This window comes from Ixodes scapularis, unplaced genomic scaffold, assembly GCF_016920785.2.
Source record: "Ixodes scapularis isolate PalLabHiFi unplaced genomic scaffold, ASM1692078v2 PGA_scaffold10__122_contigs__length_95168666, whole genome shotgun sequence".
NCBI classification, from domain to species: domain Eukaryota; kingdom Metazoa; phylum Arthropoda; class Arachnida; order Ixodida; family Ixodidae; genus Ixodes; species Ixodes scapularis.
The window spans coordinates 51,808,597-51,820,744 of record NW_024609836.1 but is presented as its reverse complement, the minus strand read 5'-3'; positions in this window follow the sequence as shown (position 1 = coordinate 51,820,744).

The following is a 12,148-nucleotide window of genomic DNA, read 5'->3' as shown; positions in this document are numbered from 1 at the left end:
TACGAACGGCGATCTTGTGATCTGGAATGCACGTTGCGGAAGCATTGTGGAGGCTTCGCGATTTTGTACAAGCCCGAGTTTTCTTGTCATTAGCGCTGTATTTCCGTGAGTGGCGCAGGGGCGGGAGGCGGTCAACGTCATAACTACATCGGCCTCCCAACTACCAGGTGGTATTGAGAAATCGTTTTATTCGTTTTAAAGTTAGTTTTTCGTGCGTTTACGTACGGAATACTGGTGTTTCCAAGGTGCTAACACAGCGTAGTTTTTGGCTAAACAAAGAAAAGAACAAAAAGTTCGTTTCCGTACCTCTTTAAAACACAATGTATGTCAAACTGTCACAGTAAAGGGTAAGAACTAATGCCACTTTCGTTCTGTTTTTCGCGGATTCTGGTTTTCATAATTCCGGTTTAAAAAATAGCATTGAGGAATCATAAACATTATTTTTTTTCTTAAAACAGTATTATATTTTTGTTACAGCGATTTTTTTGCCGATCATTGTTTTGGCGACTAACTCTAAGAGGTATCAATTTATTTGACGGAAGGCATTTCCAGCTGCCTCAAAAACCGGTTCATTTCGGTTCAATTTGAAGTCCAAAAAGCGACCGATAGAAAATAACAAAAATCACGCTGGTAAATGGATATCGTAAAAAAAAAGATAATTTAGTTCTAATTTTATTAAATCAAACGAATAATTTAATACAACAATCTGGAACCTGAAACATCACTTTAACTAAGAAATACAATGTTCAAATATCACAGTTTGCTTGCCATACTGCTTGTAAATTGGTTTCACTTAGCACAAAAGTGAAGATCAATTGACAATGATCATGGCCAAAGTCAAATTACTTAGGTATGTATTTTTTTATTAAAGACGTACTCAAGTTTTTGACAGATAAGATGACAATTAAATATAAACTTATTTTACTTAACTGAGAGAACTGATAAACTTTCTTACTATCGAAAAGATTGTAAATGAAAAAAAAAAAGTATTTTGAAGCCGTTTCTTGCATCACGGCACTTGTGGCGGGACACCTGAGCAAACGCCTTTGCCAAGAAAGCCATTCGCCGCCCCTCCAAGAAAAACATTAGGCACTCCTTCGAAAACGCCACCATAAAATGCTCAAAGAAAACCGAAAACAAAGACCCCAAAAGACGCGTCAAAGAAGCTATAACAAAGGGATCGTTAAGAAAAAGGTACCCAGAAACACACTACGCAACACACTCAAATCACACACCACACGCGCATCCGCACACAAGCGAGCACAAGTACTAGCACGCCAGGTGAGGGCAGGAAACGAGCGGACATTACTTTCAACGGATCCGAAAACAAGCACCTACAATTGACCGAGCTGCATTCTACAATTTTTTTTTTCGTTTTATACATATTAATTTTATTCTTATTTTGTGTAGTCGCGCTTTGATATAGTTACTTTTTTTACGACTTTTGTGTAACATTCTTCACCGCTGGGTTCCCGTCCGCAAACTGACCAACGTTTGTTCAACATGCCGCGCGGAGTGTGGAATCAGCGGACGCAATCCCTATGCTCGGTCGTCGTCGTCGTACCTCTATTGTCATTCACACGATTCTTCCTGCGATCGTGTATATATATATATATATATATAGTTTGCGTCGGCGTGTGTGTGTTTGTGTGGATTCAGCGTGTGTGCCGGCTACCGCTTTGTGAAAGTCTGTCTAAACCCAGGCGAAAGATACATATAAAACGCTACTGGGAGATAAAAGCTTTAATTTTTTATACGTATTTTTATTCTTACCTCGTGGATGCCATTCTTAAACAGGAGTCCTTTGTCCGGGAGTGTGATTTGGCGGGAATGGGCTTCCATGCGCAGTTGTCGCCCGTCGTATTCGTAACGATCTTTTGAATAGCGCTTTGTGGACCCCTCGCAAACGGATGTGTCAACCAAGGGCACCCTGTGCTTCAGCCGGTTTCTGTGTATATGGATGGATGCATACCGCATCTATAGGTGAATGCCTTTGTCCGACCGAATCTGCCTATCTTTTTGTTGGGAATACGTCCGATTTCCCGCTCATACCTACCATTGTTTATGTGGATTTTGTATTGGATTCTTCTTGGGAATACATGGCTGTATGCTTGTTGTCCAGTGAAGTTCGTTTCTGGGCTAGTTTATGCGTTTCAACGCAAATAAAACAACCCAGAAAGGACAGACAAACAAGCTTGTCGGGACAGGTGCAAAGACAGCTGGAACAGGCGAGAGAAAGCTCAGGCAAGTAAGGTACGAGAGAACACGTGCATTTCAGTTTAAATGCAATATTGTCTGTCCTGTCTTCCTTTCTTGTCGGGGTTCTTTGTGCGCCGTTTCTGGTACTGTTTTTTAGTGTTCATGCGCACACGTGCCATCAAACGTTTCCGGAAAGGTTATTTGAAATGTTCGTTGAATGAAAGACTCTTATTTCCGGCTTATCTAGAGATAAATCACTAAACACACACACACGCACGCACGCACACGCACACGCACACACACACACACGCACACGCACACGCACACACACACGCACACGCAAACGCGCACGCGCACACACGCACGCACGCACGCGCATTCACACGCACAAGCATTTACGCCACACGCAAGGAGCCGGTTCCGCAAGGAATAGCGGAGTCACGAGTTAGACCGAGATATAAAAGGCTGTCTGGCTGGCTAGCATATCCGATGAAAAACCGAGTTCCTCTCTTTGCCGATTGTTTCGTGTAACCTTTTACAAAGGACGCGTTAGCATCGACTACAAGCGCGTCCCCGCTATATCAGTAAAGCAGGATTCAGAAACGGCAACACTGCAGGCCTCGTAACGACTTCCAGAACGAAAGCGAGCTCTTCCACCTGCTTCCCTCGGCATGCATGACGACGACTGAAGACTTCCTGTAATCTCGGAGACAGCGAGGCTCCAACTCTCGCCCTCCCTGGTATGGGGGAACGACAGAGTAGGGCTGAAGGCTTTCCCGGCTGTCCCGCCATGCGTCAAATCTTGTTGTTTGCGATGATGATTGCGCTTAATTGCCCTCTTCAAGAACGTTCCAGAGGAACGCACCAGAAATCAAGAAAGGCAGCAAAGAAAGGCGCGGCGGGCGGAAAGGGGGCTCATACGTACGTACAACACAGGAAACACACAAACAAAAAAAAACAGATTAAGATGAGGAAAACCATTAGGTTAAGTATGCCGAATAGGTACCCTCGATATTGTTTCACTGCGAGTATGTTGTGGCAACCGCAGTGGAACGCGTACCACGCATCTGACGAATGCGAAGCTATTTTTATTTTTACTCGGGTTTTTGAAGCGTTCACGCGTGCCATTATATCCCGCGTCTCAGAGCTGCAGACGCACACAGCCATGCATGTCTTCCACGGTCGGGGAAAGGCGTGCATGCAGTCTCATCGTCATCAGCGGCTGAGTGTGGTTCCAACGGCTTGTTGATCTCAGAACCCTTTCGAAACTTCCTTTGAAGTGATCGAAAGGGACACGCACACGCTTTGAAAGCATCGTCATTTTAGGCTTTAAGAAACACGAACATTTAAGACTGACAAGAAAGCCTCGCTCCATGACCTTTTTCGTCGCTCTCTGAAGTTGCATGTGCTCGTTGCCGCATAATGTAAAACAATATATTTAGGGCCTACGAACCTATGTTCGCAATGTCGTTCCTTACCGGGTAATTGCCCACTCCGACGCATCCGACTTGGCGGAAAAGACCGAACGGTTCTGCAACGAGTTGCCTGAGCGCGGACTACGTATTAACGACGCCGACTCCCAGATGCGGCCGCTGACTTCTATCAAGTTCCTTGGGCTTCTTTTTGATTCTCCGACGAAAACGATCGGCCACAGCAACCAGCGCCGACAGGGCCTCCTGGCCCCTCCTCGTGGACTACGCACCACCCAATCCCTCATAACGTACGAGAAGCTGACTGGCCTTTCGAACTTCTAATTTCCCTTGTTCCAAGGCCACTTGCAAGCAGTCCGGCCCCGCCACACTGCCGCCACGACAGAACACCCCGCAACCCAAGGGTGGGTTTCCCTCTTTGAGGAGGTGAACGCCTGCTTACACTATCGTGTTCCCTAGAGTATACCACTCGTCCAGCACGAAGCATACGCCGATGCCAACTCCTCCGGCTTTGGCGTACGCCTCCCCACCGGAAATGTCGTGGTCCTCACGTCTACACAAGGACTCAGCTACCAGAGATAACTGTGGCTCATTATCTTGGCTCTCTTTTTGCTCCCCCCCCTCCCCCCCCAAGACACTGGTGTTCTCCCACAACTACGCGGTCGTCCATGCAGTCACCCGCGGACGTGGCCGCGCGTTATCTTCACTTGAAGCGTTTACGTGTACGTTACTTTTCGTATTAAAGAAAGGCTGGGTGAACTGGATAGACGATAGCCCTGCTAACTGCCCCTCTTGCCTTTACCTCACCTAAACCCTGGAAGCGAGAAGGGTCACCACCAGGGGCCTGCGCCTTTATGTAGGAGCGTCCCCTTTGTGCCAGGCAGTCGCTGACGAGAGCTCTCCCACTAGGCCAAGGGATCTTACCATTCAGAGGATGGTAAGGTCCTCGCCATTTATGTAATTCTCCTCTAACACCGCAACTTCACCGGCGCGCTCCATTTCCACGAGATAATGTTTCTTTTAGTTTTATGTTTTTTGTAAAGTTTTTGTCATATGTTTACTCCTGTAACCTCCGACGTGTTTTAACACAGAATGTCTCTGTGGGTTGAATTTCAGGCGAAGAGTGTAACGCTCGAGTGCAGCAAAAAAAAAGCGTTACACACTATAAAAAAAAGTTCGTTCTTGAAAAGTTTTTTTGAAGCGCCAAGAACTCTTTCAGCTCGTGAAGCACGATTTCGCTTCAAGCGCTATCGCCCCCTGGCGCGCTGGAAAGGCAACTGGGCGATGAAGCACTTTCGCATTAAAAAGGAGCTTAAAAGGAGGCCTTGCAGATTATTCACAAAGAACCTTTAAAATAACTTTTTAGGGTGCGAAATATGGACAAGGCGAAGAACCCCAAAGAGTTTTTTTACAACCAACATAACACATAATGGCCAAAAGAAGGCAATGCATATGCATTTAAGGTGTAGTGCAATACTTCGTTTCAGCCATAGTCCAGATGCAGTTGACACTACGAGCTAATAAGGAGTTTTCGTAGATCGTTTTCCCACCTCCGCTACGCTCTCCTGAACGAAGACGCCACTAGAGCGCTTGCGCGGTGCTATAGCCTTGCCTGCAGGGTGTCCGATCTCGAAGAGGGTTTCGGAGAACCTTGCGGAACAGCGGACATTATCTACGAAAACTCCCAAATGGTACCAATGACGGACAGTCAAAAGCGCAAGTCACTGGGCCTTTTCGGTTTATGACTGGTTCAGCGTTGATAGGACACGTACAGAAACATGACGGACACAATGATGGTGTCGTTTTGACGATGTGTCCTTGGCTCATGAGTTCGTCGCGTCAGCTGCGTCTGAAATGAAGGTAAAACGAAGTATAGACCTTTCCATCACTTAACTCCTGGGCGGAAAATGTCGAATCACTCAGCTGTGGACGCATGCCCAGCGTCTGATATACCGCACAGCAGGGTAACAGTGCACGCTCAGAAGTCGTTCCACAGCCCAGCAGACAAAGACGGCAGCGTGCAGAAGGCGATTTTTTTTTAGCAAAGATCTGTAGTACGCAGGGGACCATCGGCGATGGGTCACACTTAGTCCAGTATACTAGTCCGCAAGCGACAGTTGGCGGCAAGTCATACCTGGTCCAGCATACTTAGTCGGCAGGTAAACATCGGCACGCGCGGGTCGCTCCAGAATGATAAAGCATGCATCTAGCACGTGACGTGCTAGAAACATGCGGTTGTTTCGAGAGCGGCACGTAGCGCCGTAGACTGGACTCCCGGTGCAAAGGGTGAACGGTGCGTATGCAGTGTTGTACACGTTCCTCAACAAAAAAAAAAAGAAAGCTTGTTCCTCGTTCCTTATGATTTTTGGAACGCGTTCCCGTTACAAGTTCCATCTGTGAGAAAAGAACTCGTTCCCGTGACAGTTAAAAAAATGGAACGTATCGTTACATAGACGTTACATTCGCATTTTCCTGATTACCATAATTAGTTAGATCAAGCAAAGTTTCTTTTTTTTTTTTTTAATCTATCCCATTAAATGGCAACATACGAATTTGAATGCAATGATGGCAGGGCGGCAGGAAAAGAAGACACATGACAGCAGGGTTCTTTTTGTTGATATATTCACCTTTAAACATCTCACTGTTTTACAATATTCCTCTTTGGGATGGGCGATTCAGACGAGCCAAATGTACTGCATTGCACGAGCTTTTTACAACAACCTCACACGTTTCAATCTAACAAAGTCCCGTGTTCGAACTTAACAACAGTTGCTTCTCGATGTTGGCGTCCGCAAGACGAGCGAGTATAGAAGAGGGTACGGCTCTTAAAGGTCGAAAAGTACAAGTCCTTCTTCGTGAAGTGTAGATTCGTTGTTCTCTTTGAAGGTTGGGGACAAGGGGAGAAGTAAATATTAATTCTTTATATCATTTAAGTGACCAATATTGGGGATACAAGGGTGCGTTCGATGTCAGGTAACCTGTCCTTTTGTTGTAAATGTGGGTCAGTTTGTGGAAGTTCAGTGATGGCTGTAGTCGGCCTTAGATTTCTGGGTGTATGAGTATTCGTGGAAGAAAAGGAAGTGGCTAAGTTTGAAACGCCCCTCTTTCTGTGTCTGTTCCTTCGACTACACGTTTTGCGGTTCGTTCTCGGGCACTGCAAAAATAATAAATGTCCACTAGCTCTCCTGCACCCGACTGTTACCAAGCGAGGACTACACAAAATAAACTCTAAGTAACCAAATATTTAACGAGACTCTGCTCTTTGTAAAGATCTGGTTTTTTTAGCTTTTAGAATCCCCCCCCCCCCCCCCCCACTCTTAGAAATAAAATACAAATTACCCCATAGGACGAGAAACGGGAACGCCGTTCCTTTTTCCGCTCCAGTAAAAATGTAACAAGTTCCCGTTCCAGTTACACCGATAAAAAATGGAACGGCGCCGTTCCTTCGTTCCTTCTAAAAGGAACGCGTTCCAGGAACGCCGTTCCGTACAATACTGTGCGTATGCAACCCTGGGGAAGGTAGTGCCATCTACCGGGAGAACTTAAATCAGTGAAACAATGCCCCTTCATTTATTGAAAGCCGCTAGAAAAGGCTATCACCCGCGTGGTGGAGAAACCAAAAAGTTGCTGATTACAGGCCCCCCCCCCCCCCCCCCAAACAAACAAAAAATTATTTCTTGGTTGAATTTTCTCCTGATATATTTAAATAAATGTACAGTTTTAAATACACTCATGTCAACCTGTTCAAAAAGCAGCCATTGTAATGGTGGAAGCAGACCCTCCTTATAGTCTGCACAGTGAGGGCTGCTTAAGTGCAGGTGGCATTTCTGTGCCTACACTGTCTCAAACACTGTAATTGTCAGACACTTAGGTTATGTCGCTGTGATCGCTACTTCGGATAACGCGCAGTGAAGCAAACGGGCGGACATTTTCCAAAGTGAACAAACCAAAGATCTTCGATGTAGGCTATGCTTCTTATATATCCTCCCTCCCTCTTTAGTATTTAATGAAGCTAATTAAACGCCACACAACACTAAACAATAGCGAAGATCAGGGCGGAGAGGAAAAGATAGGAAAGGACTTGTAATTTAAAACGCGCGGGTAATTAATTCTTTGAAAGCGTTAAGAGTAGAGCATTAAGCCGAAAATTAAACTAACGACAATTTCGAAGTTTCGGGCAAGCGCGTTAGGTGTCGCTGCATCAGCCACGCACACACACACACACCAGGAGGCGCTGTGATTGCGTTTCTTTCGTTTTCTTCGTTGTATGCCATCATTTTAATCTGGAGTGCTTCTTCTTTGTGGAATACCCGGTTCTGGAAGGCGTATATAAGAACGACCGAAAGGACACATAATGAGTGAACGAAAAAAGAGAAGAAAAAAGAGAGGGAGAGGAAAAGATACGGTAATTACGCTGCGGTGGTATGCGGGCGCTCCCCGCCGATCTAAAATGGAGGCCGAGTCTCCCGTAATGCGGGCTTTTAGGTGTAACTGCCCGGAACGCATGTTCACTCTAATTTGGAGGAAGCTTTTTGTACGGACGCGTGAGTGCCCCAGCTATGTTCCATTTCGCCGTAACTCGGCAGACGGCTAATGCTGCGGCCTCAGTGAGCCAATCAGAGCGTAGGAAGCAAGGTACGTGGCCGTGTATCGTTGAAGGGCACTCTTCCTGCAAAGAACTGTCCACGCCGCTCCGCTCTGTCGCTCCGATTGGCTGGATGGACTCGTAGCATTCGCCCCTTTTGGCCAAGGTAGGGTGAAACGAGATATAGGCGCGCTGTGAGCTGCGCGTTGTATACGGTGCAAGCGCATACGTGCGCGCGTCTGTTTATGCATCGTTTCGTTGAAGTGTCCCCCGCCTGGCGTGTGGAATGTACGTTACCGTCAAACCTGTTTCGGGTGCCCGGATGTGCCGTGGCGACATATCTAGGACCCGGAATGATAATGCCTGAACTTTGCTGAAATTACACGGACGAAAAGGCGCAACCGGACGACGCCTAATGCGCTACCGCCGTTTTTGCTTACACGGACCACGGTTTTTTATTGCGTGAAAAGGAATTGCGTTGTGTGTATGCGTGTGTGGGGTTATAGACAGCATGAGTTTAGTTAGTCTTCATAGGCGCGTGGTATCTTCGCTATAGGAGAGATATTGCGCCAGTGCTGTACAACTGCTAGCCTGGTGTCTCACGTGCATTGCGTAGTAGTGATACGCGACCGCACGCCGGTATACGATGCTCCTCCTAATCGAAACGGACGGAGGTGATGGTTGAACGAAGGATCTCTTTGTTCTAGAGCGCGAGCGTTCACTTCACCTGCTCCAAGCTGTGGTGCGCTAACGCACTTAGTCGCCGATCTCTCCTGTCTAGTCTCGCACCTGCGGTATTCACGCGTCATGTTCCTCGTGAAGAACGTGGCATCCGTGCGGGCCTCGAGCTAGCTGGATCTCATATTTAAGAACGAGGACATTCCCATATCGGAGGTATCAGGATGCCACACCAGTGATTACTGTGCGATTTCAGATTGAATAGCTGTCTTGGAACCTTTCCTGGGATACACCTGGGACTCGCAAATAAGATATCTTCTAGCTCCCCCATTCCCCTCCTTCATCCCTAAACATGGCCTCGAGTTAAGGTAGCGGATGAAGATGAACCAATAAAGACGTTTGCTCTCTCTGCCTGTTTCTCTCTTCTTGTCAGAGTCGAAACTTTGACGCTAGTACCATTTTTCGAGTGAATAAGGCGCACCATTGTACACGCGTTGAACGTAATTGGACGTTTGCTAAAAAATAACTCAAAACATTATGTTACGTTTGGAACGAAACTAGCACACCCTACGTCATATTGAGCTCGAGCAAGAGGGTTGTGGCATGCATTGGATTACACAAATATTGCTCTCAATATTCCTCTCTTTCAGCGGCCTCAGCAAACGCGACAACGCTTATATATTTACGTTATTAGTATGGTGTTTCGTGCAAGTGGATTTCGGAAGTGCAAGAATGTATGAATGCTAAAAGCTGTAGCCTTTATAAAGGCCGGTAGTTCGCACCACCTATAGCCTCGATGCTGAAAATGTAGCATGCTGCGAACCCAGCATTGTTGCCAGTGGACATCAAATAAAATAAGCAGACATGGAGGTACTCTACATGCCACAAAGCAGAGCTCCGTAACCGAGCTTGTTCAAGCGGAACGCAATCTCAAATCTGAGGTTGGGGGGGGGGGGGGGGCGGAACAGGAATATGATGAGTTATTTAATAATTTCTTTAAAGGAGCTGTGCAACAATTTCAGGGCTTTGCTTAAATAATTGTGGAAGTTGATGCCTGACACTTCTGCAGTGAACTACAGAAAACAGATTTTGCCTGGATACCCTAGTTTTTACTTAAAAAAATGAAAAAGATCCAGGTTTTCGCCGCCTCTCAACTCGTGCATCGTCTTCCGGGTCACGTGCACAGTGACGTCACTAGAGTAGGCGCGGAGTTCCGGAAAAGTTCTCTCTTTAGAGCCATCAGCGAGCAGCGAGAACTCATCCGCTGCCGACCGCGTGACCACCCGTCCTTGCCCGTCCGGCGCTGTCCCCCTCCCCCTCCGGCTTCTGGCGGCTGTTCGCGGTTTTGTGGACCTAGGATAGATGGCGCCACTAAAACTCCGTATAATAAAAGTTTTGTGGATGATACCAGGGTGTTGACGCATTTATATATATGTTGGAACGACAAGATTTGTAAAAAGAGTTACCTTTTATCGAGCAGGTATTCGCACAACTTGCTATCTTTCTTACAACGACCCAAGTGACGTCACGCCGCTTGTTTCTCATGGCCGCCGCTCGTGGCTGCAGGTCGGGAAATATTCCAAGTTTTGCCTCGCTATTACGCGGCGGAATCGCAACATTGCGATGAAAGGAGGTGTGTTTTCTGCCATTTGTGACACAGTGAACAATATCAAAAGCAGAAAATGCCAATTCTTTCAACGTTAAAATCGTTGCACAGCTCCTTTAACAATATGAGGAGAGTCTACGTGGTGCCTTGTCATTAGGAGCCATAAGGTACCTTAAATTGGACAGAGCGCATGCGGCGATGTTGTGGCGTAATCTCAGTGTTGGTGCTTTTCAAATGAAGAGTAGTGAACCGGTGACGCTTCTCGTTTACCTACGAATACTGAGCGACAATTAATAGAGTAACCACTCATGGTAAACTCCCCGTAGAAGGGCGTCTTCGTGGACGGTCTTGCGACGCCGCAGTTTATTCTGTTTCCGTACGCTAATTCTCCGGACTCGTCGATGGACAAGACAGCCAATAATCAGACAAGATCTAACGTAGTAAATTTGTTCTAAATTTCTTGGAAATATTTTGAGCTTTGCAGGCATGTCTCACATAACGAAATGTCCGCTTTTTGCTGTCGGCTAACCATTGAAATATGCCATGCAATTGAGAGTTTATTTTAGATATATATTTTTCAGTCCATAAATGCGGGTAAACGCTGCGCTATCGCCGCGCTTTCAGCCCCAATTATTACTTTAATTGGTTTGAAAGAGTGAGTACGATATTGATTGTTTTCAAACGTTGTGAAATCTCTGTGACTCTACAAGGTAATACTCAAAATGACATGGGTTTTACTGATGGGTTATAGTTATTAAAGATTGATGCGAACTTTCGAAGCGATGCGGCTGTCGTGATCGATTCATTTCCGGCGTGAATTGCCATCGATCCACGCTGCGGCCACCCCAGGGCTTAGAAATATACAGTGCAGTTGAAGCAGTAAAGTGGTGCAATGCACGTTAGATGGAGAATAAAGCGCCTATATTAACGTTTGAAACAAAGCTAAGAAGGACAGAGCGAAAGCAAGTCTGTTTCAATTACAGTACTGGCTACAAATATCCTTGCACTAGCGCGCCTTGATGTGCAATTTTGCTTAGACATCACCAACTACCCGCCTCCCTCTACCTATATCTTTTCCAACCCCCATCTTGCCTCTTCGACATTTACGCCAAGTCCTTATAAACTGGGAGTTTTGGCCAATATCAAAACTCAGCCGAAATTGAGGGTCTGCCTCCATAGAACCAGCCGATGCCGAGCAGTTCGGAGGGTGCGATAGTGGTCACCCCGTCACTTTGTCATTGCTATTTCACAAGTTCAACAAAACGCGAGCATTATCGATGCGAGAAAATTTTGATTTTTTTTTTATGCCCAAGCTGCTGATCGAGATTTGACTATCTCCTTCGCACGTGACGCGCACCAAAACTAGCAAAATGCCCTATGAATATTTTTCGCACTCATTGCATTCTAACTTATAACTTATAACATCAAACAGGTAACATAACTTTATCACTTGTGCAGCTACAATAGTCGGTTGCTGGCTCGCCTGACGGGCGACTCGGAGTCCGTCACTCGACGTGGGTTATCGCCGCCACTTCCTAGCCGTCGCCGTGAAATACGATCGCCGGCGAAAAGAGCGGAGGTAGCCACAGTATCCAGATTAAACAGCACTGATTTGTCGGCAGCTGGAATTGCAAACACTGGCACACCCCT